Source organism: Bombus impatiens, unplaced genomic scaffold, assembly GCF_000188095.3.
Source record: "Bombus impatiens unplaced genomic scaffold, BIMP_2.2 scf_0815, whole genome shotgun sequence".
Taxonomy (NCBI): Eukaryota; Metazoa; Arthropoda; class Insecta; order Hymenoptera; family Apidae; genus Bombus; species Bombus impatiens.
The window spans coordinates 489977-513070 of NT_177234.1; the positions used below are offsets into that span (position 1 = coordinate 489977).

The 23094-nt window shown below is 33.2% G+C and overlaps 1 long non-coding RNA gene across 1 annotated transcript; it reads right to left on the reverse strand.

Annotated features, from left to right (window-relative positions):
• Positions 1–7407: 7407 nt before the first annotated feature.
• Positions 7408–19962, reverse strand: LOC117152205. Its single transcript, XR_004462519.1, has 2 exons — positions 19546–19962; positions 7408–7966 (listed from the first exon to the last, which is right to left on the reverse strand). It is a non-coding gene; the product is annotated as an uncharacterized LOC117152205 (long non-coding RNA).
• Between the last annotated feature and the right edge of the window lie 3132 nt (positions 19963–23094).

The following is a 23094-nucleotide window of genomic DNA, read 5'->3' on the forward strand; positions in this document are numbered from 1 at the left end:
AGTATAATTATGTTACATTTGCAAAAATTCAGATCAATCTGTTTGAAATCGATTTATCTCGATTAATTTTTAATCCCTTGGTTCTGAAAACTTTTAATTAAAAAACGCCTCAGGTAACAGATTAATAATAAATTAATAAAAAATCGATCAACGAACTAATAATTGCCAAAGGGAGACCCGCAAAAAAGAACACACTTAATCCTGAAATGTTTAAAAACATAATTAAACAACGTAAAGATCGACGCCCAATATCCTGAAACAGTGTGATAAAGAAACTTCGACAAATTGCATGCAATGTTTATAACGTATCGTCCTGGAAACGCGTAAGAAAGTGTCCTGACCTGATAAACACTCCATTCGGTCCTCTAATTAAAAAGTTGTACAGGACACAGCCGGTGCAACGTCTTCGCGGCGCTCTTGAATCTTTCATGCGTCACAGGATACGCTCCATTACGAGAGCAGATGTTCCACCTGCGCCCCAAAAAAAAAACGAATATCAACGGAAAAACAAGGTTGTTCCCTCGTGAACGGCCACTCCAAGAAGATTGATGGCTGCTTGGAACACAAAACGATTCCTCCTTTCGACAACCCAAACGTCATGATTACTGCTGCTTTGCATCTGACGATGTCAACTATGCCAGTCTGATCTCTCGGTGGTTGATCCATTTTCGAGTTTATGATTTATTTCGAAATTTCGCGTAGGTAATAAAAAAGGCCAAATTTTTGGTGACTTAACTTCCCTTTTATTGTATTTCTTAATCGATATATATATATCGTGAATATTTATAGATATTCATATTTTTATGAGCACACCGTGCTTTTATTCGACGTTAACTTTTGTCTTTTTTAAATGGCAACTGACAGAAGAAATACGAGCGGACGTAAAAACCATAATATCAATTATAATTCTAATCGATACTCATTACAATAGGAGCAGAACGTACGAAGAAGTAAAAACGCTAACTACGCTTTTCTTGCTATGAAAGAATAAAGGAAGAAAAAGAAAATAAACGGAGACAAAATGGGCGAGCGAAGAGAAAGGAAGAATGAACGAGCGTCTGTCATTAGCTAAAGATAAAATCGGCGTGTCTGCTGCCGATGATCATCGAAATATACGTAACGTAACGTAAGAAGAGAAAAATACAGGAAGCAAGATGAACAAAAATATGTTTTTCTTTACCTTGCCACTGTGAAAAAAGAAAAAGGATAAAGAGATTAATCGCGAAAAGAGAAAAGAAAAAAAGAAGATCGTTTCATATTGATCCGTCTAATTCGATATTGCTCGAAATAAGACACATTCTTATCAAAGATATAATTTTCAAAAGATAATTTTATCCAAAAAAAAACTGCATCATTGGATAAATTATTAAATTGTATAAGAAAGTTCGTTTGGCTTCTGGTGATACATTTTGAATACTATTATAAAATTATTACTTGGAGTGGACATACGAATAATACGAATAAATATTAATTATAATTGCATCATTTAATGATAAGAATAAAGGCAAAACGGATATTATGAGTTAATATTTTAATGAAAGAGTTATTCGTCAATATATACATCAGATTATTGACTTCTTTCGTGACACAGCGAAAATTATTGTTAATTTTGCTCGAGTTTACAATATTTCAGATTATTCAGATTATTGAAATAGTTCATTAATATTGAAATATCGTTTGTTTTAATATCTGGAAATATCTTTCACAAGTAATCATTAAATAATTTCGAGAATGTACGTATATCGAAAATCTTTTACGAAGAAGCTTCGTTACACATATTCTTTTCTTTTTTTTTTTAACTCTCGTGATGATTAAGCTAAAGAAAATGAGAGACTGAAAAGCAAAATTATTTCATCATACTAATGCAGTGTGCAGAGGAAAGAAAAATACGGGAGGAATGAAACAAAAGTGGTTGGTGATTCGAAATCCTTGGCTGATAGTTGTTAGGAAAAAGAGGAGGAGATAAGTAAGTTAGAATGGAGGATAATAAAAACGGAAGAACTCGAAGTAACGAGTAACCTCGAACTAATTTAACGCAGGTGACGCTAAGCTTTTAATCATTGAAACAGAGACAGGAGAAATAGCGGAGAAAAAGGAGCAATCTCGTAACAAGAATTAACCCAAAAGACGAACATATGTATTCCATTAATAGTGAACTTTCAATGAACAGAGATTAACGAAGATTTATCAAAATAATAAAGGAAAACAAAACTATTGGGCGAGGCTAAGCCATTGGATATTTAAATTAATTCGTCGATGATTTAGTAAAATCTAATTCCTAGTGACTGGACTGAAAATATTTATGCAACTTTATATTTCTACGAACGGAGGTAAAAGTAGAATTAAAGCACAGATTTATTTCATCTGTTACAAATTATAACGAGTACGAGTGCTTTCTGTACTTTATATATTTTTGCATACCATGACCTGTGTATTTTTCTACCTTTAAATTTCGCGTAAATATATAAAAATTCACGATCTATGTATAGTATACGTACAAAATATACACGAACGATGAATGATGGGAAGTTTCCTATAGTGAGTGTTGAAATACTTTCGTGAATCGTTTCATGTATGTATATACCACTCTAGTGAAATAAATAAACTTCGCTAGAAGAATTCGCTGACGGTTGCGAATTTTGCTTTAGAAAAATGGAAAATGTTGAAAACGTTGAGCGATTCTCCATAGAATTCGATAGACAAGAACTGTAGAGGAATCTAGAGTAAAAGGGAGAGAGAGTAGAGGCGAGAGATACAAACTCAGGCTTCGGGTAATGATTACTCCAGCAAGCTCATGGGGGATTTTAATAAGGAAACGAGAGCTTATTCATATACCCTCATGGCGCAAGCGCCAGAAAGCCACCTGTAGCCCCAGCTTCCAATCAATACATCACAGACGCATATCGTGCAGCTTTCCAGGTAGCAATGTGCATACATGTATATACGTAAGCAGGCACGGATCCATTCTGCGAAGCCAGAAATCGCCTGTTGCTGTTGTCCGCGTTCTGCCAACCATAGTGATTTCGATTGCGATCATTTCAACTCCCTCAGGCATCTCCGATCTCTCAAAAGCAACTGGGAGGAATTGGATCCCTACATTGACAATTTCGCTTTCTACGACCATCCATGCTATGATCCATAGTCATATTCCAGCAAATCAATGTAGGTCACCGTTCCAAATCGGTCGTATCGAATATTACAACTTCAAAAGTAAATACAGTACGTTCTCTCTCTTTCTCTCCCTCTGTCTGTCTGTCTGTCTCTCTCTTGCTTTCTTTCGTTCTTTACGAATGTTGTAATGCTATTCAGTACTTGCTAATCCCTTTCCTGCAGAAAAAAGGCAGCTTGTGCTTGCTCAATGATTAATCGATATTTTCCTGTTACTACCGAAAGGCAATAATGGGAATTGTTGTATTAATCGTCGAATTTGGGAGTATTAAAGTTCATCGTAGAGACAAATATAAGCTTCTTAACGCCTCTAATATATGTATGTCATTATAGGCTAATATCAGTTGACTTTATACGGTAAAGCCATTAGCTATTCTGCACTTTAAAGTTCCTAACCATTTTTTCAGAAAATAATAAAAACTATTTAACTGAAAATTGTAAAATTCTAGAAAGGGAGTTTACAACCTTATAACTTCTCAATTCACCAATATTGCGGTGAATTATTGTGCAACAGTGCCCTGATTTTTATATTCCACCATAAGCATAATACATCGTCTGCGTAATTATGTAAACGTCTATTCGATCGTGCTACGAATCTCAAGTTTGTATCCTTAGGATCTCGTTTTCTTAATTCGTATGCCAAGAGATTAATTTTATTATCAAAATTTTAGGTACTAGCCAACGTTAATGTCAGTAAATAATTCTTCTAAACTTCGATAGAATTGGTCAATTTGATTTCAATGTGTATCTCTGTATCATATAATATTAAAAAAATTAATAAATATAGCAAATGAGAAAAAATTCACGCAGCGTAGAACTGCGAAACTTCTGAAATCAACGCGTGAATGAATCATAAATATTGAAGGATTCATAAGAGGATTGCGCTACATGCATTTATCGTTCGCGAAACAGCTTAATGGAAACATTACTTGGATTCGTGTAGTATCAGTGGAGAATTTATAATATATGGTTATACCCTGTCTATAATCGGACAAGTGATAATTATATGCGTTGCCCGATAGAATGAGAGAAACAACGGTTTCACTTGAAAAATTTGTTATACCGATAGGTTCTTATTTACGGGACGAAATTTATCAAAACCTCACCGCGTAAAACCGTTTTAATGATAATATGATTTATGGATCAGCGCAGAATAAATTGAAAAATAAAGCGAAAGGGAAAACAGCGTTACCGCCTATCGAATATGTTTCACGCGTGTTCTCGTATGAAAAAATAAAAATCGTTTCATCGACGATGAAATAATTAATCGAGTCGCGAAAGCTATGTTTTTATCCGCCTAGAAATCAATAACAGCGAAGAAAGTCTCGTTTATACTGTGAGTTCGCTCTTAAAAGGATTTTGCAGGATCGAAAGAAAAACTACCCAGAACCGGTCTTCTTTTGTACCTATACAGTTAGCCTCTATCTCTGACAAATATTTCATTTCACGTATAATCTAAGTTTGCGAGACTTCTTTATTAAATCACTCTAAATGCTTCGAAAGGAATTCTTCGTACTATTAGCGATGGTGATAACCATTTTTATTCATATTTCAAACACATTTCTTTAAGAACGCTGTGTATTATACGTTTAGTAAATTAAACGAAGTCTAGTTTCAATCCATTCATCCACATACAGATCTTTAAAACGATCGAAGATATCTTCTTCGTGATATATCTTCGAAATTGTTTGCGTACGTATGGTAAGGTAAATATTTCGTAGAAAGACTATACGCTGAACGACTTTTAAAACGACTCATGAAGGGGTAGTCAATTCAACCCAGCCCGTAATACAACAACCCCTCGATGTTCGTGAAGAAAATTCTCCACGAGATCGTTTTTTTTCACAGCTCCCTTAAGGTTCTTCCCTAGCCTCTTTGTTGGCCTCATCTTCGCGTAGATCGACATCACTGCCGGTCGGATGTGTTCATAATGGAAATACGACAGAATCAGCGATCAGGATCTCGAATGTCATCCCGACGATGTTCAGAGAAAAGCTCAGAAATAATCTGTGCGCTCTTGGATTTACGTCGTTTCAAGACTTCATGATTCTCCTCGGTACTTTTAGCTCTAAAATTGTCAGAAGTATCTACACACATCATAAGTGTATAAATCTTTCATTTGTTTTAAAATTAAACGGATCGATAGTTTGTAGATTTTCATACATTCCAGTGACTAATTTAGTATTTATTCGAATGTTCTGACTCATAATATTGGGATATTTGGATTTATTCGTTTTTCAATTGGTTTTAGCAGTGTTTTTTTTTAAATGTTTGCTACAACAGAGTTCAAAGGATTTAGAACACCTTACATTTTTAACAAAATTTCAGTATCTAATTAAATATATTAATACGAGTATCTACGCGTAATAATACGTGTAGAGGAAGAATTCTAAGTTAGTATCTGCGAGACAAGCCAATGTATATTACACAGATAGACTCTCTAAGGAGTTAAAGTTACCACATATGTTCTATGGTAGACACCTATGAAAGAGTTGTACAATGACGCGCGTAAAATCGACTAGCGATTTATCACGGTCATTTTTCACTTAGGGATGAAAGTTTCTATTGACTGGCTGGCTCGGTAAATGAGTGATATATGGGAGCAGATTAATGGAGTTTCCAGATTTTTCTTATTCGTTGTAAAATAAGTTGTTTAAATAAATTATACGTGGCTAGATTTTTCCGTGTGAAAAGTCGTTCTTTTACATCGAATCTTAATTACCACAACACAAGACTCTCTTTTGAACAAAACTCTCCAAAATGAGCAACAACTTGTTTGCATTTATAATAAACAAAATAAGCGAAAGTGGTCGATATAGGAATAAAAAGGATCGTTTTGAACAATTTTTATTTAAAAATAAGTCGTGACATACACGTTATGTAATCGGGCAACCGTAATAATTTTGATGTTCATGTAACATAACGTGTACGTTATCCGAGTAAAATAGTGTTTTAGTTAAAACTTCATAAAGATAAACGCACAAAAGGTAATTATATCTGTTTCAAGAATGAGACAATTATATAACGTATATATGATAGGAATAAACGTTATTCATATTTGTAGGCCAAAACCGACAAAATATGACACACACGCAAAATATAAAAATTTTAATAAAATGTAAGGACATATAGTTAAACAAATAAAATTGTTTAAAATAATATAAATCATACGTGACAACAATTTTCGAGATACTCTCCTAAATATAAACCTTCATTATTTCTGCAATCATTGCTTTGTTGACTGTTGTCTGAAAATTGTCTGAAAATACTGATGATATACATGTGTTGTCATGCGACAAGATACTGCATGACATATATGCTATGCCACCGGTCTCGAATTTATTAAATAAATGCTGTTTATTTTTAATATTATACGATTGTATAATAATTTATTAATTTAATACAATCTAATTATTAGGTTGTTTCTACTCTCCTGTTTCCGATTAGTAGATCTAATTATATGAGAACATTCGCAACCTAGTAATCAGTTAATAAATTATTTTACAAAATTGCCCCAATGTTTCGAACGAATATCCGGTAAAACAAAGTCAAAAAATAGTTCATTCATTGCCTGCCCTGTATACGTGATACGATGCAACCTTCTTGGCAGCCCTTACTTTACTAATAACAACGCGTGTGCGCTGTATGATTAAAGTAAAACGTAAACATTGATAGCGTGGTCGACGAGAACTGTGACGACGGTTCCTGTAAAATTTTCACAGTCGTGTTTGCTATTTGTGCAAACCAAACGCGAGTACAAATCGTTGAAACGACGACGGAGATAGGACTTTTAATGTTTTAAGCTGATGTAATAACAGTGTAGCGAACAACGGAATTCGACGGAAACCGAATTCTTAGAAAAATATTTTCCTTTAATCGAAGCTTCTGCTATGTATATTTAAAAAATTCAGTTTTACTTGGTGATAAAATTCTTTCGTTCTTTTTAGTTAAAAAATGGGATATACGAAGATTGAGAAGGAATTTTATGAGAAAAAAATCGATCGACGGAGGATTGGACATTTTTATTCGAATTTTATAATTTTACGTTTGACCAAATCACCAAATCCTATTCATTCTAATAACGATATTTGTAAGATTATATGTATGTAGGTACACATTTCCCTATTAAAAATTTGATTAAATTTATAATTATTTTACCTTTTTTATTAATGTTCAAATTTGTGTACTTTAACGTAAATTACATTGATAGGAGGAGAATTTTGTGGTAAAAAAATTGGATCAAGATAGAATTAGTTTATTTAGAATAACAGACCTTGTAATTTATGATTTTAAGATCATTTTTTCGGTTAAAAGGTATTGGGTTAAAGCTGATAAAAGCTATTATATGAAAATCAAGGAAAATAGAAACACAAGAAAATTTCTTTGCATCTATAATCGAACTATGTAATGCAATACAGCAGTCTCGCTAATGACCCAAAAAGATTCGCGCTTCTCCTGACACATAAATTAAGCTAAATTAAAGTAAATTAAAAAAGTATTATCTATAGAATCGTTCTGTATACTGTCAGAAGATCATATTAAAATAAGTAGAAAATTACTGTTCTCTCTCGTGAAAAAAAATGTAATGGTACTTTATAGAATTCTAATGAACTTCTCGACCTACTTGCGAATATTCAACCTACACAATTTCTCTTCAATTCATCATGTTGGCCGATATGCACCCTTTTATAGATTAAAGAGAAAGCTTCTTTATGCAGGTTTACACATCACACGTTGGTTTCATATTGAAAGAGTATGTAATTTCCGTTTCTGTTCTTTTCCTTTTCCAATGTGATCCCTGAAATAATAAAACATTCATTAAGAATCTTATTACCGAAGCGTAATCATTCAATTATACTCTAACAACTCCTTTAACCATTTCTACAATTCCTATGACAACTTTGTTATTTTTATGCTGTATCTTTGCATATGGGACATTGAAACAGCTAAGTCTAAGGTTTTAGTCGTCTGTATATAGCGTCCAGTGAGAAGATTAAAAATAAAAAGTTATATTATTATGTTGCATTAAAAGAGCATTGCATAAGTTATAAATAAAGGTATAATTAACGGGAGAGACATAGGGGAAACACGAAACATCATTTTCATTCCACAATTTGAATATAACATTCGCATATATGAATTATGAATTAAATGTTACTGCCTTGTTTCATATTGTATGACATACAAACGTTTCTTACTCAACTACCTGATAATAAATTCAATTTTCTCTGTACATTTCAAGTTTTCTTTCAAACTTTATCAATACAATCATGATAATCCTGTCTCATTACAGTGATATTAAAATTTCATACAAATTTCACATAACATAATAATATATTTATAAACTGTTCCTATAGGCGTTCGAATATCGTTATGAGCTACTATAATTCCATTTTCTAAGATTATCGTATCCTCTCTTAGTAATCACTTTTAAAATTCTCTTTCATCTGCCACTATAAATTGCGTGTTTATTCAATTTCGATCCTTGCCTGTACCAAAACCGCATACATATCCCAAGGTGTGCATATAAAAGCAAATATTCACCGTGGCTTGATATACGACACTCAAAGTATCAACGAAGATGGGATATAGAATCGAACGTCGCAATATCTGCTTTAGCCACCATTGAGAACCATGCACACGAACTTTTATGCTTTCAGATTCTAATATCGGTCACGGATGATTCCACGGAAAAAGATAAAATTAGAATATGACATTTGTCCTTCCTAGAGAATTGATACGTTTGAAATATTAGTACTATTTCACGTAAATTTTCACGAGAATCGCACGCTTCCATCGAATTACCTTTCTCGAATTTCTTTTTTTCATACGTTATATCGAAATGCAAATGCCTTTTTTTTTAGTTGTCGAAAGGATATTTTATTGTTCAATTTTCATTGAAAATTGTTCGTCCAAAGTTGTTCCAATGAGAGAGAAACAAATGGAACGACGCGTAAACAGCAAAAATAGATTACGCAGGATAGTCTTTAAGGCAAACTTAACTCATGCTTTTTATATTTCTCGCGATAGAAAAAAGTAAAAAGGATGATATACGCCAGTGGACAAAAGGATATGTAAAAAAAATTTCGAAAACAAAACGCAAAAATTTCAAAAATTAAATATTTCGAAGAAATGCAGAAACAAAGTCATTCTTTGCTGGAACAGGAAAGAAACAAAAAGGACGACATGTCACTGAAGAAAATGGGGTGCGATAGAATTCCAAGAAATAAAGAAAGATATAAATTGTACAAATACAATAAACAAAAATATGTCTCTTCAACCAATTGAACTTGCAAGATTCGAGACCAAATACACACACGAACACACTACATATTTATGTTATATTTCTCGTCTCAATAAAAGAGGAACGAAAGGATTGAACAAAAGCGTCTGTATAAGATTTCTGCCAAACAAAACCTAAGAATTTTTAGGGTCGAGAATAAATCAAAATATTTCTTTAGTAAATTAATACTTAAACTATTGATGATCGTATTATGAGACTTGTAGACTTCTTTTTACTAAAGAAACTAACATCAAACTTACCTTACCAAATATCATTCAAATACAGGGTGGTTGGTAACTGGTGGTACAAGCGGAAAGGGGGTGATTCTACGCGAAAAAAGAAGTCGAAAATATAGAATAAAAATTTTTCGTTTGAGGCTTTGTTTTCGAGAAAATCGACTTTGAATTTTCGCTCGGTACGCGTGCATTTTATCACGTCTCGTTATAACGGATCTCACTGTAGATCGTTGTCTCGATGGAAAAATTAAAAAAAAAAAGAAAAAAATTTTTATTCTATATTTTCGACTTCTTTTTTCGCGTAGAATCACCCCCTTTCCGCTTGTACCACCAGTTACCAACCACCCTGTATTTGAATGATATTTGGTAAGGTAAGTTTGATGTTAGTTTCTTTAGTAAAAAGAAGTCTACAAGTCTCATAATACGATCATCAATAGTTTAAGTATTAATTTACTAAAGAAATATTTTGATTTATTCTCGACCCTAAAAATTCTTAGGTTTTGTTTGGCAGAAATCTTATACAGACGCTTTTGTTCAATCCTTTCGTTCCTCTTTTATTGAGACGAGAAATATAACATAAATATGTAGTGTGTTCGTGTGTGTATTTGGTCTCGAATCTTGCAAGTTCAATTGGTTGAAGAGACATATTTTTGTTTATTGTATTTGTACAATTTATATCTTTCTTTATTTCTTGGAATTCTATCGCACCCCATTTTCTTCAGTGACATGTCGTCCTTTTTGTTTCTTTCCTGTTCCAGCAAAGAATGACTTTGTTTCTGCATTTCTTCGAAATATTTAATTTTTGAAATTTTTGCGTTTTGTTTTCGAAATTTTTTTTACATATCCTTTTGTCCACTGGCGTATATCATCCTTTTTACTTTTTTCTATCGCGAGAAATATAAAAAGCATGAGTTAAGTTTGCCTTAAAGACTATCCTTCGCCAGTTACCAACCACCCTCTATAACGTTAAAATAATAATTTGCATATAAGTAGGTTCCTACCCTGCTTATGGTTTACATACGCCTATTCTACTTACGGTTTACGTAGATTCAGTTCGACCAGAGGAATCAAAATAAATTGCCTCTGAGACGAACAAGTTAACCTAACCCAACTAGAAAGACTAACTGAGTCGAATAAAAGCTCATGTCAAAACAATATGCCACCAAAAAAGGCACACGGATGTTACGATCACTCGACTCTACCGCATAGAGCTAAACTTCGATCGAATGGAAATAAAACAACGAGAAAATCGACTAACCAAAAAGAAAGAGAGAAAAAAGAATAGTCATCCATATAGAATAACGCACAATGCTTCGTTAAGATACAACGGACAATCGTACGAGCCTGTTACACGCGATATCGCGCTATAACATCTCGATATCTATCCAGTTGGAGATTGATACCGATGGGATCAAAGTTTCAAGCGTTCTAAGCTTCGAATCACGTTATAAGCGACTTTTTCGTTACATAGACACATTGGAAACTTAGAAATCTTGAAAGTTTTCGTGAATCTTGAGACTGTGGAACGTCTTAGACGCCTTAAAAATCTTGAAAGTCTTGGAATTCTTGGGGATGTCTTATGGGCATGATTTCTATATTGAGGAAGTATAGAGCGTGGATTTTTTTCTTTTTCTTTTCTTTTTCTTATTTCCGTTCCTGTCATGCGTGATATATCACGCTATATGAGCGAGCGTGCGTGCGTGCAATTGTGATTCCATATAATCCAGTCGAGTTTTTCTATTCGATTCACTTATTACACGCGATACATTAACATATTCGTCGTATAAAGACAATCTGAATTATTATTTCGACGTTCAGCACGTCTCAGAAGCTTTGATAAGTTTCTCTCGAATTCTTGAGCGTTTCGTTTGTAGTACACGTTACGAGCACGTAAATGGTGGACCACGATGCAGAAACGGGCATCGTTAACCGCGTTAATATCCGTTTCCAGGGGCAGTCGCGCAAGGTCCACCGTTCTACCGTGCTACTTGATGACGAGGGAAGGGTCTATATCTAAATATAACGTTCTGGGAAGGGCTCGTCGGTTTGCGAACCTGGATAATATCGATTTTTCCCGCCTCTGTACGCCTCTACCAGGCGAGCTTTCGGCTCTCTGCTTATCTACCGTAGATAGCAGTATTTTACCGTGGTCTCTGCTCGAGTTCTGGCGGCGATCCAGCCCTAATAACAACATACGGTAATTATAACCAGACGATTTATTACGGGTTTTCGCGTTTTATGTACGCGAGCCACGATTTGATAAGGTGTCCTCCTCCTTTTGATTTAAGTTTCTGAGCTACGTGCGTGCACGTTGTCCCAAGCAGTTGCGAAAGGGAGAAGGCTATGGAAGTCACAGAAACCTGATATACGTCCTCCACTTCCGGTGATGCTAACAAATGCCTTCCGGGAGAGTAGGCGCTGCGGTGTTATGAAAATATTGCCACTGTACCGGTTCTAATCGATTTCTTCCCTTTTTCTTCCGAAAGGTGCTTTCTGATTCAAGGTTTCGGAAAGTTGGAAGTATTTCGTGGATTTCTTGTTGAAAAATTGAAGTTAGGCTGATTTTATTAACTTCATTAATTTTGAGAAATTGTGGAAAGGTAATGGCTCGATCGCTGGGTAAATCTTGTAAATTGAAATATTTATTTTCTTTTTGGTGAGAAAATTGAACTATCAGACAATTATAGAAAATATATGGAAAGGTTGAGTTTACCTTAAAATGTTATTATATCTTGAAGGATGGAAATATAAAAAAGATCGATAAATGATCGCAAAACTTTTTCTAAAATGCATCTGAAGTTTGATTTTTATATAGCTTCAAAGGTAACTACGTTTAAAGTTTAAAGTAAAAATGTCTGATAAACTATTTTATTTATCGACTCTGTTTCATCGAGTAATTTCGAATCATTGAATCATTTTTTCTTTTCTTGGCATATACTTTTCTACCAAAAATTTTACGCTTTGCGATTAACGTATACACTCAGATTATACTTTTCTAAAATTTCATTAAAAAATCAATTCGAAATAAACGAAAAATACACCTTACAATTCGTCTATATTCATTCTTCGTGGTTTGATAAATCCCGCCATTCGATTTGAATTTCGTACGCTTTTGCAAATGCTGCCAACGGGAAATCCGGGAAGCATTTCATCGAACACACGTCGATAAATGAATTTCCATCCTCTAGAATGCTTCTACACCAATCAAATCCAAATTATCCCTGCGAATATTAATTATAAAAGTATTAATCACGATCTTAGATCTTTTTTCACCCAACTAAAACCAACAAACTTTTAACGAACATATTTACATTACGACATTATCAACCGCTCTCTTATCTATTCTTAACAATCAGCATTGTAATTAAACGAAAATATACATTAATCGATTTATCCATCATTAATCATTCGGTAAAAAAAGTGAAAAATCCAGCTAAATAATTATTAGCAATTATATTTATCGACTTGTTATTCAAGCAATTAAATCAATCACTATATAGAATATCAAGTTGACAGGTCATTAATATTAAGGCAGTAGAATTATTTTTCATCTTTACGTAAAGAGTAAATATACCTAACCGATATGAAATTTCACTGTAACTTCTCTCTGTGCATACAGAGTATTGAAAAAATAAAGTACAAATTTTTATGATTTCCTTATCGTGAGTTACTATTGATGATATCAAGAAATTAACACAGAATTAAATTCAAATGAAACAACAGTTTTTTTTAGGTAGAGCGTAACTTTATACTATGTATACACAGGTTTATTTTGTAATTTGATCTCTGCTTAAAACTTGTATCACCTTTCCCTTCTTAGACCAAACAAAGTTTCTCATACATTCTTCTGAAAAGTAACAGTATTATAATTGCAACTTTCGTTTTTAAATATAATCAGTTTCAATACTATGAGAAAATAATGCTATGATTAAAATATCTATTTACTTAAAGAAAACATTGTTTCATTTGAAATTCTAACATGCTGCAAACTTCAGAAAGGTCAAGTACAACTACTCGTGACGATAAATCATTTTTTAAATAATCGTAAATAATATATATATATACATTAATATTCGATAAAAGGAAGAATTTTAAATAAAAATATAATAATTTTTTTCAATGCCCATTTTTGTTCAGCAATTTTTCTTACACGGGCCAATTCCCAAATTTTCGATATTCCCACGATCAATCGTTAATCGAAATTTTGCCATTCAAACGCACGCTAGCTTCCTTCAATTACAATATTACAAAATACATCGAATTGTAGCGATCTTAATCCGTGGAAAAAATTATTTCGCGATTACGATAGCAATAATGTTACCGTATATAATAATATCGCGATACGATACGACTTTTCCGGAAACCTATTGATAGATGGCGACGTCGTACTGCTGCATAAACGCGATACGAAGATAATGAATCCTCGGCGTTTTTCGTTGTTTATCGATGCATCTATCGCACGCATGCACCAATGATACAATGGCGTGCTGTTCTTTAGAAATATCTTGCCCTTGTAAATTTCGCGCTACAAAAGCCACCGTACTTTACATTGACAGCAATAGAGCGGAGCAGCGAAGGGCATGAAAGGTTCTTGCAGAGGACCCGCAGTCATTGAAAATTGTAGCCTGTTGTAGATGAGATCGTTGCTCCCCTTTGTCGCGGCCAACCTTTTTTCGCCCTGGTAATACAGATATTGGCCATTATTTCGCGAGCTATTCATTCTTGCGAGACTAATCGCTGATGCTTCGAGACGAGTCAAGATATTTTCCTGAAGATCGTTTTTCAACCCGTTAAGGATCAACCGCTGAAATAGTTCGTCAAAAGTTACGTAAATGCAAATAAATTAACTAATTGCGAAATAACTTACATACAATTTCGTCAAGACAAAAAGTATGTTACATCAACAGAAGCTTTTCAGAAGCTGATTAAAGGAATAAAAGGTGGAAAAAATATTCCCGTGATTTCAAGAAAAATAAATTATCACGCTGTTATAAATATATCAATTTCTTCACATTCTCGAATATTGGCGTCGTATAATTTCATATTTTAGAAGTTCAATGAGAAAAGAAATCTTAACGAGATGCTATAATTTCTTTTCCTTTGTATAGCGATAAAAAATAGATTCGTTTCTTATTAAGAACAATATAATAAAAGAATTCTCCTCCTGTCTCTCTATCCTGTTGAAACGCTAATTAGCGTTTCTACGAACGCTTGCTTAGGTGTTTCCAGACACCCGCCGTGTGAAAAGCGTAACAGTAAACAAAATACTGTTTGGAACAACATGCGTAATTTTCGTAATTCGAAAACTGGCGAAAATTACATAATTGCCTTATCTGCTCTCTATTTGCGCAAATACTTCATGCTCGACGGAAGAAAACGTGCCAGGGTGCGCGTCATGTGACGTACATCAAACCGAGATTTCCTAAAACAAGAGATTCGAACACACGAATCGAGCCTCCTACGCAACAATTGTTTTTCTTCGAATTCATCAAAATTATCTATCGATCTTTACAGAAATAACATACAACTAAATCATTACGCGTTAACGTTAACGTTGCTTTCCTAGTGAAATTTTCAAACGGTGCTTCAAATATTATCAAGGACGCGTGATTTCCCTTTTACATTTTTCAGTGTCTCGCGCGTAGATAAAGGAAAATGTCGAATTTTAATTCGACTTATTGCTGGATAAACCTGTCGTCACGTTAGAAGGATAATCTGTGCTTTAGGATGGCGAAGCTTCGGTAATGGTAAGATATATTATCAACACATGTAGAACGAAATATTACTTCGAAATCGTTGCAAAAATACTTCGATAAAAGAAAAATTATTCGTACGTGCGACTATTCAAATTCATCGTACGTATTATATTTCACCGATGCACCATTATTGATAGTAAATTAATTCAAATTTATTCCTCACGATTATTCCTCCCTAGATACACGTAATCCTATGAGAATTCTAATCTATATAACAGTGTAACAGAACAGCAAAAGTAGAAGTAACATTTCACATTTATATCGAACTAATATTTATCGAAAAAGAAGACAGACACCTTTAAACTTCGTATTCGAATATCGGCTGTCCACGAATTTTTAGCGCGTTTGAAAAAGTAATTCGACGCAGCTACGTATATTCGCGTACGGTTCCTTTGTACCGATCTAACACAATGTAAATATTGAAATTGCCTTATCGCTGCAGGCGCTTCGATTGTAAAAATTTCTAGCTTAAACGGTGGCTCGGTTAACAAAGTGAAACGATTCCCATGGATAGAAGAAAAATGGTAGTTTCGATTCGACGAGAAATCATCGAACGATTAGCTTTTCAGAGACGTTGCCCTCGAAATGCGAATTGAATAAATCGCCGTCACGCTCTAGGAAACCTTTTCGTACAAAGTACTCGAGGTACAGAAAGGTTTCGTCTCGGTTTCCCTCGTACAATCCCCTTAACGCCGAGTGGATCGAACTCTGGTGCATGCTCGAGGTGCTCGAGATCGCATCTCTTCACGAATGCTCTCACGTGATACCACTATAATGTCATACGTCGTAACGATCGCGGCATAGTAATAGTCCAAGAACAAACCTGTCACGCTACACGTCTCTACCGGGACACATACATATATGCACTCCTTCCACCCACGTACATATACAAAAACGTGTAGTATACACAGAGACGCGTTACGCGACCAATCGATCGAATTAATATTCACGATTGTTGAAGCATGGAATCGACGTCGATCGGAATCCCTCTTGGTATGCCTGATTAGCTTACTTGCTCTTTATCCACGTTCCAAGTCGAAGGAGATATTATCGACTCAAGGATATCGTTGACTACAAGTTGTTGCATCCATGTGGTTTCGACAAAGATTATTCACTAGGATTATTATCGAGTCGAGTCGTTCAGAAACCACATTAAATCGAAAAGCAACGAAAAGCGATGATATTTTAAGTACTATTTTTGAAAATCTTTGCAGTCAGTATCGTTATTCTTGTCATCTTCTCGTAACAAATGAATGTAGGTAAATACTCATGGTAGTAGACAATTTTCTTCCCGAGAATCGAACATTAATCAGCTGCTTACGTAACGAAATTGAGAAATTATTAAAAAAGTGGAATTGACCTGTTTGACCCGTGAGAGGCTCGCTTATTTGCGCATGAATGAAGAGGATGAGGATTATCGTTGGTAGAGTGGATGTTTGTGTAAATGTTCATTTTCATAGGAGATCCACAACGAAGGACGATTTGAATAGAAATGTAGAATTTTGGAATTGTTAGAAATCGGTCATTTTATACGTTACAGTCTAATATTACACTTTTGCAACGAAACAACGAAATACTTCCTCTTTCTTGGTAATTATTTCCTCAAGCCTGGGTGAGCAAGCTGTGTTGTAATCTCCTCGAGCGGATTTTCACTGTACAAGCGTATCAAGTGCGTTTGTAAAAATACACAAGACCCAAAAGTCGAAGAACGCGGCCATGTCTTTTTTATTATCTTGATATTGTGAAATCTTTTAATAAAGGAATTCTACTAACAATGAATTGAATATTTTATGAAAGTACTTATTACTTTGTTAAATGCGAGATCACAGCCATTCCATTATCATTCTTCGGCTCCTCTAAATCGTTCTTACGTGTAATATCCTAATTGAGATAGTAGATTTTTTATAGCTGGAGATAAAGTTTTATGACAGATAAATTGAGTTTCTTTGTGGTAGCTGTGATATGGATTACGATGTTTCCTTTCTTCTTTAATAATGGTATGTAGATGGAATAATTATTCGCGGTGGCTTCTTTGAAAATATTGAAACAATACATAAATTATCGAGATGCGATTTTCGTTAAAAGCTTTAATACGATAAAAATTTATATTTTATTTTATATCACCGAAACGCATAATTTTTGTTAACAGGAAAAAAGAAATACGTTCGACAAGTTTAACATTTTGTTGGAAATTTTCTACTATTTACAATTTTTATTATACCATCTTTTTACATAAAAATTTATCTTTTAAGTACAATAGAATATCAGATCTATGCTTAATATTTTATGCAATCAAAATCATTGAACGTGAAGATATTAAAATCTAGAATTATTTAAGAAAAATGACAGCGCCCATATGACTCAACCTTCTGAACTTTTCAACGTCAATATATATTATTCGTGACCATTATACTACTAATAGGAATGTAACTGACGTACACATACACAAATGAGGAGAAAATTCTGTACAATTTCGTAACCTAGATTGCTCAATCTTGAACTTTGACGTCAAGCCTACCTTTGTCACGAGTAATCGTCCACGACTGAAAAAGAGCACGCCAACATACGAGACTAACGTCATGCGAAAAATTAAAATTTAGAATCACGTAAGAAGCATTTTGTTTATTTCGAATTCTCGTTCTAACTTCTTTGTCAAACGCGTATGGAATTTATTTGCAGTTCAAACATTGAAAACTACATATTACGTATTTCCTATCATATTATACGCAGTAGTCTATGCACAATATTATTCACGAACAAATTGTTTTACTCGTTAACAATTAAAGTACACAGCAAGAAGCGAAGAAATGTGATAATTGAAGTGTAGAAATGTGATACAGAATTTTCAATAGAAATAATTATTATATTATCTATATAAAAAATACTTTACTCCAAATTTAATTCGATTTACTTGAAAATTTAGTTTTATAATTGTTGGAAATTTTCAAATTTAATTTTATAACGTTATTAAGAATCAATTGCATAAAAAGTATATTATTTTATCCTGAAAATTTGAAATATTTTTGTCTATCTAAAATTTTGTTCTAATTTTTCTTATATTTTTCGATACAATCTATATTACTTGTTAATGAATTTATAAGTTTGTAATAATAAACACGTATCAAAAGTTAAAGTTAGCGCGTTTCCGATTAGATAGGCAGCGAACTGGAAAACGTGCTTAATGTTCGTAATGAAATTTTCCAACATTTCTGTTCCGCGAAGCACACTTTGCAAATTTGCATACACACGACAATAAGATTTCACCATAATCTCGTTTACGTACTATGGTAACTAACACTAGTTAATAACTCTATACTTGCATCTTCAAACGATAACACGTTCCTTACATTAATCTTCGTGATTTGTCAACAACAAGGATCATTTTCGCGAAACAAGATTATCATGCTTGAAATGTATAAAATTTTGAATGTTATTATCGAAACATTCTTTTGAAAACATTATCTTGAAAACAGATGTTATTATTCACATTTTCTTACTCGTTGGCAGAATAAAAAATCAACTAGAAAAAAGAATTGTGTTGAAGCAACGTGCGGAGTAAGTTAATGTAGGATTATGATTAAAGAAGAAATCAATATGGAAATGGAATATTTATTCCAAAAAGTTCTACGAAACAATTTTTACACATGATCGGTACTCGAACAATGAGACACTTGTTTAAAAATATTTTACAAAAAAGGATTCACGCAAGGCTGGTAATTAACAAAGATGCAAAGTAGAAAAATAATCTGGCTACAATAATAACCTTTAAGGGGGCTGAAATAACAAAAAATTGTAATAATTTCTTTTAATATATTCGACAAGGTTCTTAAATGTCAAGATATATAAAAAGTCGTAGGTTGCGAGTTACATAAAACGCCTACACGCCATATCCGAACGCGGACCTTTGGCTGTAATTATTATACGCGAGTAATTTGTACCTTTGTGCGTGCTTATTACGCGTTCGCTATTAAATACACAGAATAGCAAAGAATAATAGAACCGACAGGAAATATAATTAGTACACATCAAGGTGTATTACGTATATAACGAATACAATTGAAGATCGCACAGCAATAATATCAGTCCATTTTTATTTATTTACCAACTGTTATGTCGTCTCGTAGATGAGAAACAACATGAGCCTTGAAACAAGAACTGTTTGGTCTTTCACACCGTTCGTTACTCGTTTTCCTCTTTCATCGTATTGTGCGTCAATGGGATGAATCGTGCTTCAGAATTTTTGCTAATTACGCAAACGAAATGACGCAAGTTCGTACCACTGAGAACTTGCTACAACTTGCAATTGGTCCACGATAACGAGGAATGACTTAAAATTCAAAAAACCGATTTGCAATGCGCGTGTCAAGCCATTGATCGATTGAGAAACAAACTGTTTACGTTGCGTCTAAACAAGTTGCGACAACGCAGCACTCCAGGTAGTGTTTATTGCGTCAGTCTTAAATTTCCACAACGATACATTGTTGATACAATGACTCGTATCCGAAGATAAATATTTTGCAATATCTACGTATTTGCCTTTTTCTTTTCTTTTTTTTTTTTTTTTAATGAATTGTAGATAGACGTAGGATTATGTCTTTTTAGGAAAATATATAATAGAAGAATTTGCGAAAAATTAGTTGAATTAGTATTGTGCCACATTTTATATATTTCATTTTGGCTAAAGTTTTATTACGGGTGCAAGGATTTTTAGGACCTTCGAGAATTTAATCTTCGCGTTGAACAGATGTACGCATACGTATTACTCAGCAATTATTCGTAAGAAAGCAACGAAATTAAATCGATGCCAAAAATCTGTCCTGTAGTAATCTTTTATAAGACGTGAAAATATTCGTGGCCACGAATTATTGCTACTTGTTTTGTTGCGATGTTGCAAACGAATGAAATATTATTTTATAAAATTATGCGCACCTTTTCTTATTTATCGTCACCAACCGCTTACCAAACGTTTCTCAAAATACACGTATACCGACGTATACCGCAATTTCTAAACGTTTTGCCGTTTTTTCGGCACGGAAAAACTCGTATTTCATTGATCATGAATATGCATTCGAATCCCAGCGATTTCATTTTCCTTTCAATTGTTCTTTTTTTCTATGTCGCATACGTTTTATTAAATATTGGAAATTTATTTATTTAATTCGATATTTATATCATAGTACACTTTGATAGTTAACATTTCTTCCTATCAATTAATCAAATTAGCCAAATCAACATATAGATCCTTGCTGAAAAATAAGATCAAGAGAAGAACCACTTTTCCATTGACGTGGCTGTATATGTGAGAGCATTATTATCTCATCGAGGAATTTCCACATTTTCTGATAACATGATGGATAGTAACCAACATTTCTCGACTATCTTTTTTAACATCGTTTGATATACGTATACATATATCTGTCGTGGATGAATGAGAACGCAGATCATTTCCATTTCGCCATCCATTCTCGTTCAAACGATGGACCATTAAAAGCCATCATCGCCAGTTTTTATTTTGCTTTATTTATTCCGTTTTTTCCTTTTTTTTTTTAATCATTTTGTAGTCAATATACCGAATTTTAATAACGAATGGATATTTTATGACTTTCTAACGTCGTTATAAACATATCAACAGAAATACAATATACAGAATGAAGCAATACTGAAAATAAAAAATAAACAGGTTTGTAACGTTAATTATAATTCTAATCTTTTCATCGTTTTGACGTGACAAATCTTGTGAAACATGTGGATTATATGACGAGTTTAAATAACACTGTAACTAACAGTAAATATTTTTCAATATTAAAATGATATTAAGAAGAATATAATACTGTGTTGGTAAACATTTTGTCCAGTATAATACACATTTAAATATATAAGCGTACGTGATAATCTTTAAGTCATTATTATCTCTATTTTGTTCTTTTTTTATTTAACATGAATATTTTTAAATTATGATAAAGCCAAATTGAAATACGCATTTCACCTTGTTGGCCACAGAGAGCTTTCTGGCCTTAATCATTTCTCTTTTACCAGGGTCACTCAGGAAGTCGTAAAATATAAATATTTTTTCATTCGTAATTTTCCAAGAATACAGCAGCAGTATTCTCGTTAAATTTATTGCCATATTTATGTCCTACGATACAAAATGAAATATTATTACTCTTGTTCACTTATCACCGTAGACAGGCTTCTTTTCCTTACGATACAATACACTATTGAAACTAAAAATGAATAAATTGTAATAAATATAACATAGAAAATATAAATATAAAATGAAAATCCAACCATCTAATCAAACAACGAAATCGAAATTCCACCGTGTAATAAACAAACAAGGAAATAATTCAATAAAGTTGAAAAATGGATGGATTTTTGTCATTTGAAATTGGAAATCTCCCCCTAATTGGAAACATTTCACGTATACTTATAGATATGTGATACAAGATTTGGCATTATTCAAATAAGTTTTTATCCAAGCAATAATTCAAATAAAATTTTTATTTGATTTGTTATTTGCTTTGCTACTTTATCCCAAGAATGATAGTGTCATTGGGAAATAATATGTGTTAATATTTGTTATCTCATTTAATATACAGATATTCGGTTTTTGGTTTTACCAGGAAAATATAAAAATATTTATGGATATAAAGAAATATAAAGAAATTAATAGAATAACTATAGTCTAATTAATATACTATATCAATAAAAGACTGATAATTATAGAATTACAAATTTATGTTCTTCATAGATACATGAATATTCCATTAGTTATATTAAACATCACTAATTCATTTAAATAAGTGGGTAGCAGTGGTCATGATTTTAAAATGCATATTAAGTATAATAATCTGTACTAAGTGTATACATATATAATGAAGTACGTACACGTATGTAGCGTAGAGGTACAAAGTGATTGCGCGTGTTTCGTGTACACGTGTCTTTTCATTCAGACAGCCGAAACTACGTCTTCTAATTAAAATTGTAATACTCAATCTTTTACGTGCCCGTGTTTTAAAACTAAAATATACCCTAAATATTAAATGGTCCTCTATTAGAATGTCGGAATATAGTAGAAAATGCATATCGTCACCACCAAGCCAGATTTTCATTCTAATTTCTTCCCAGGCCTTGGATTTTATCCGAAAGATCCGTCGAGGCGCGATTGTGACATAAGTTTGGATAAAGTGGCGACCGAAATAAATCGCGAGTTCGCGCGCGTTTCTGACAGGAGAACAGATAGAGAGAAGGATAAACTGTTACACGGTACACGTAGTAGGCGTGAGAACTGAGCACGTGCGAATATTTTGAATATCGAATTTGAATGAGGATGCTCAAGAACTCACAGTATCCTGGTAATTTCGCAAGAAACTGCACAAACCATCCGAACTCTCTGAAGCATTCGCCTGATCGGACTACGACCGTTTGTACGATTAAAAAATGTTCATCTTTTTTACTTTGGTATATTGCGAGAAAAATAAAGAGTAGTATGAACAATTTATTCTAATGGAGGAAATTTATTCGATATGTTTTTTTTCTTCTTTATCATAATACTTTGTACAGTGTTGCTACATTTTACATTATTTACTGCTATATTTTACAGTAAGGTATTATAGTTGAAGTGCTAAGGTTAAGAAGAATCTTTTGTAAA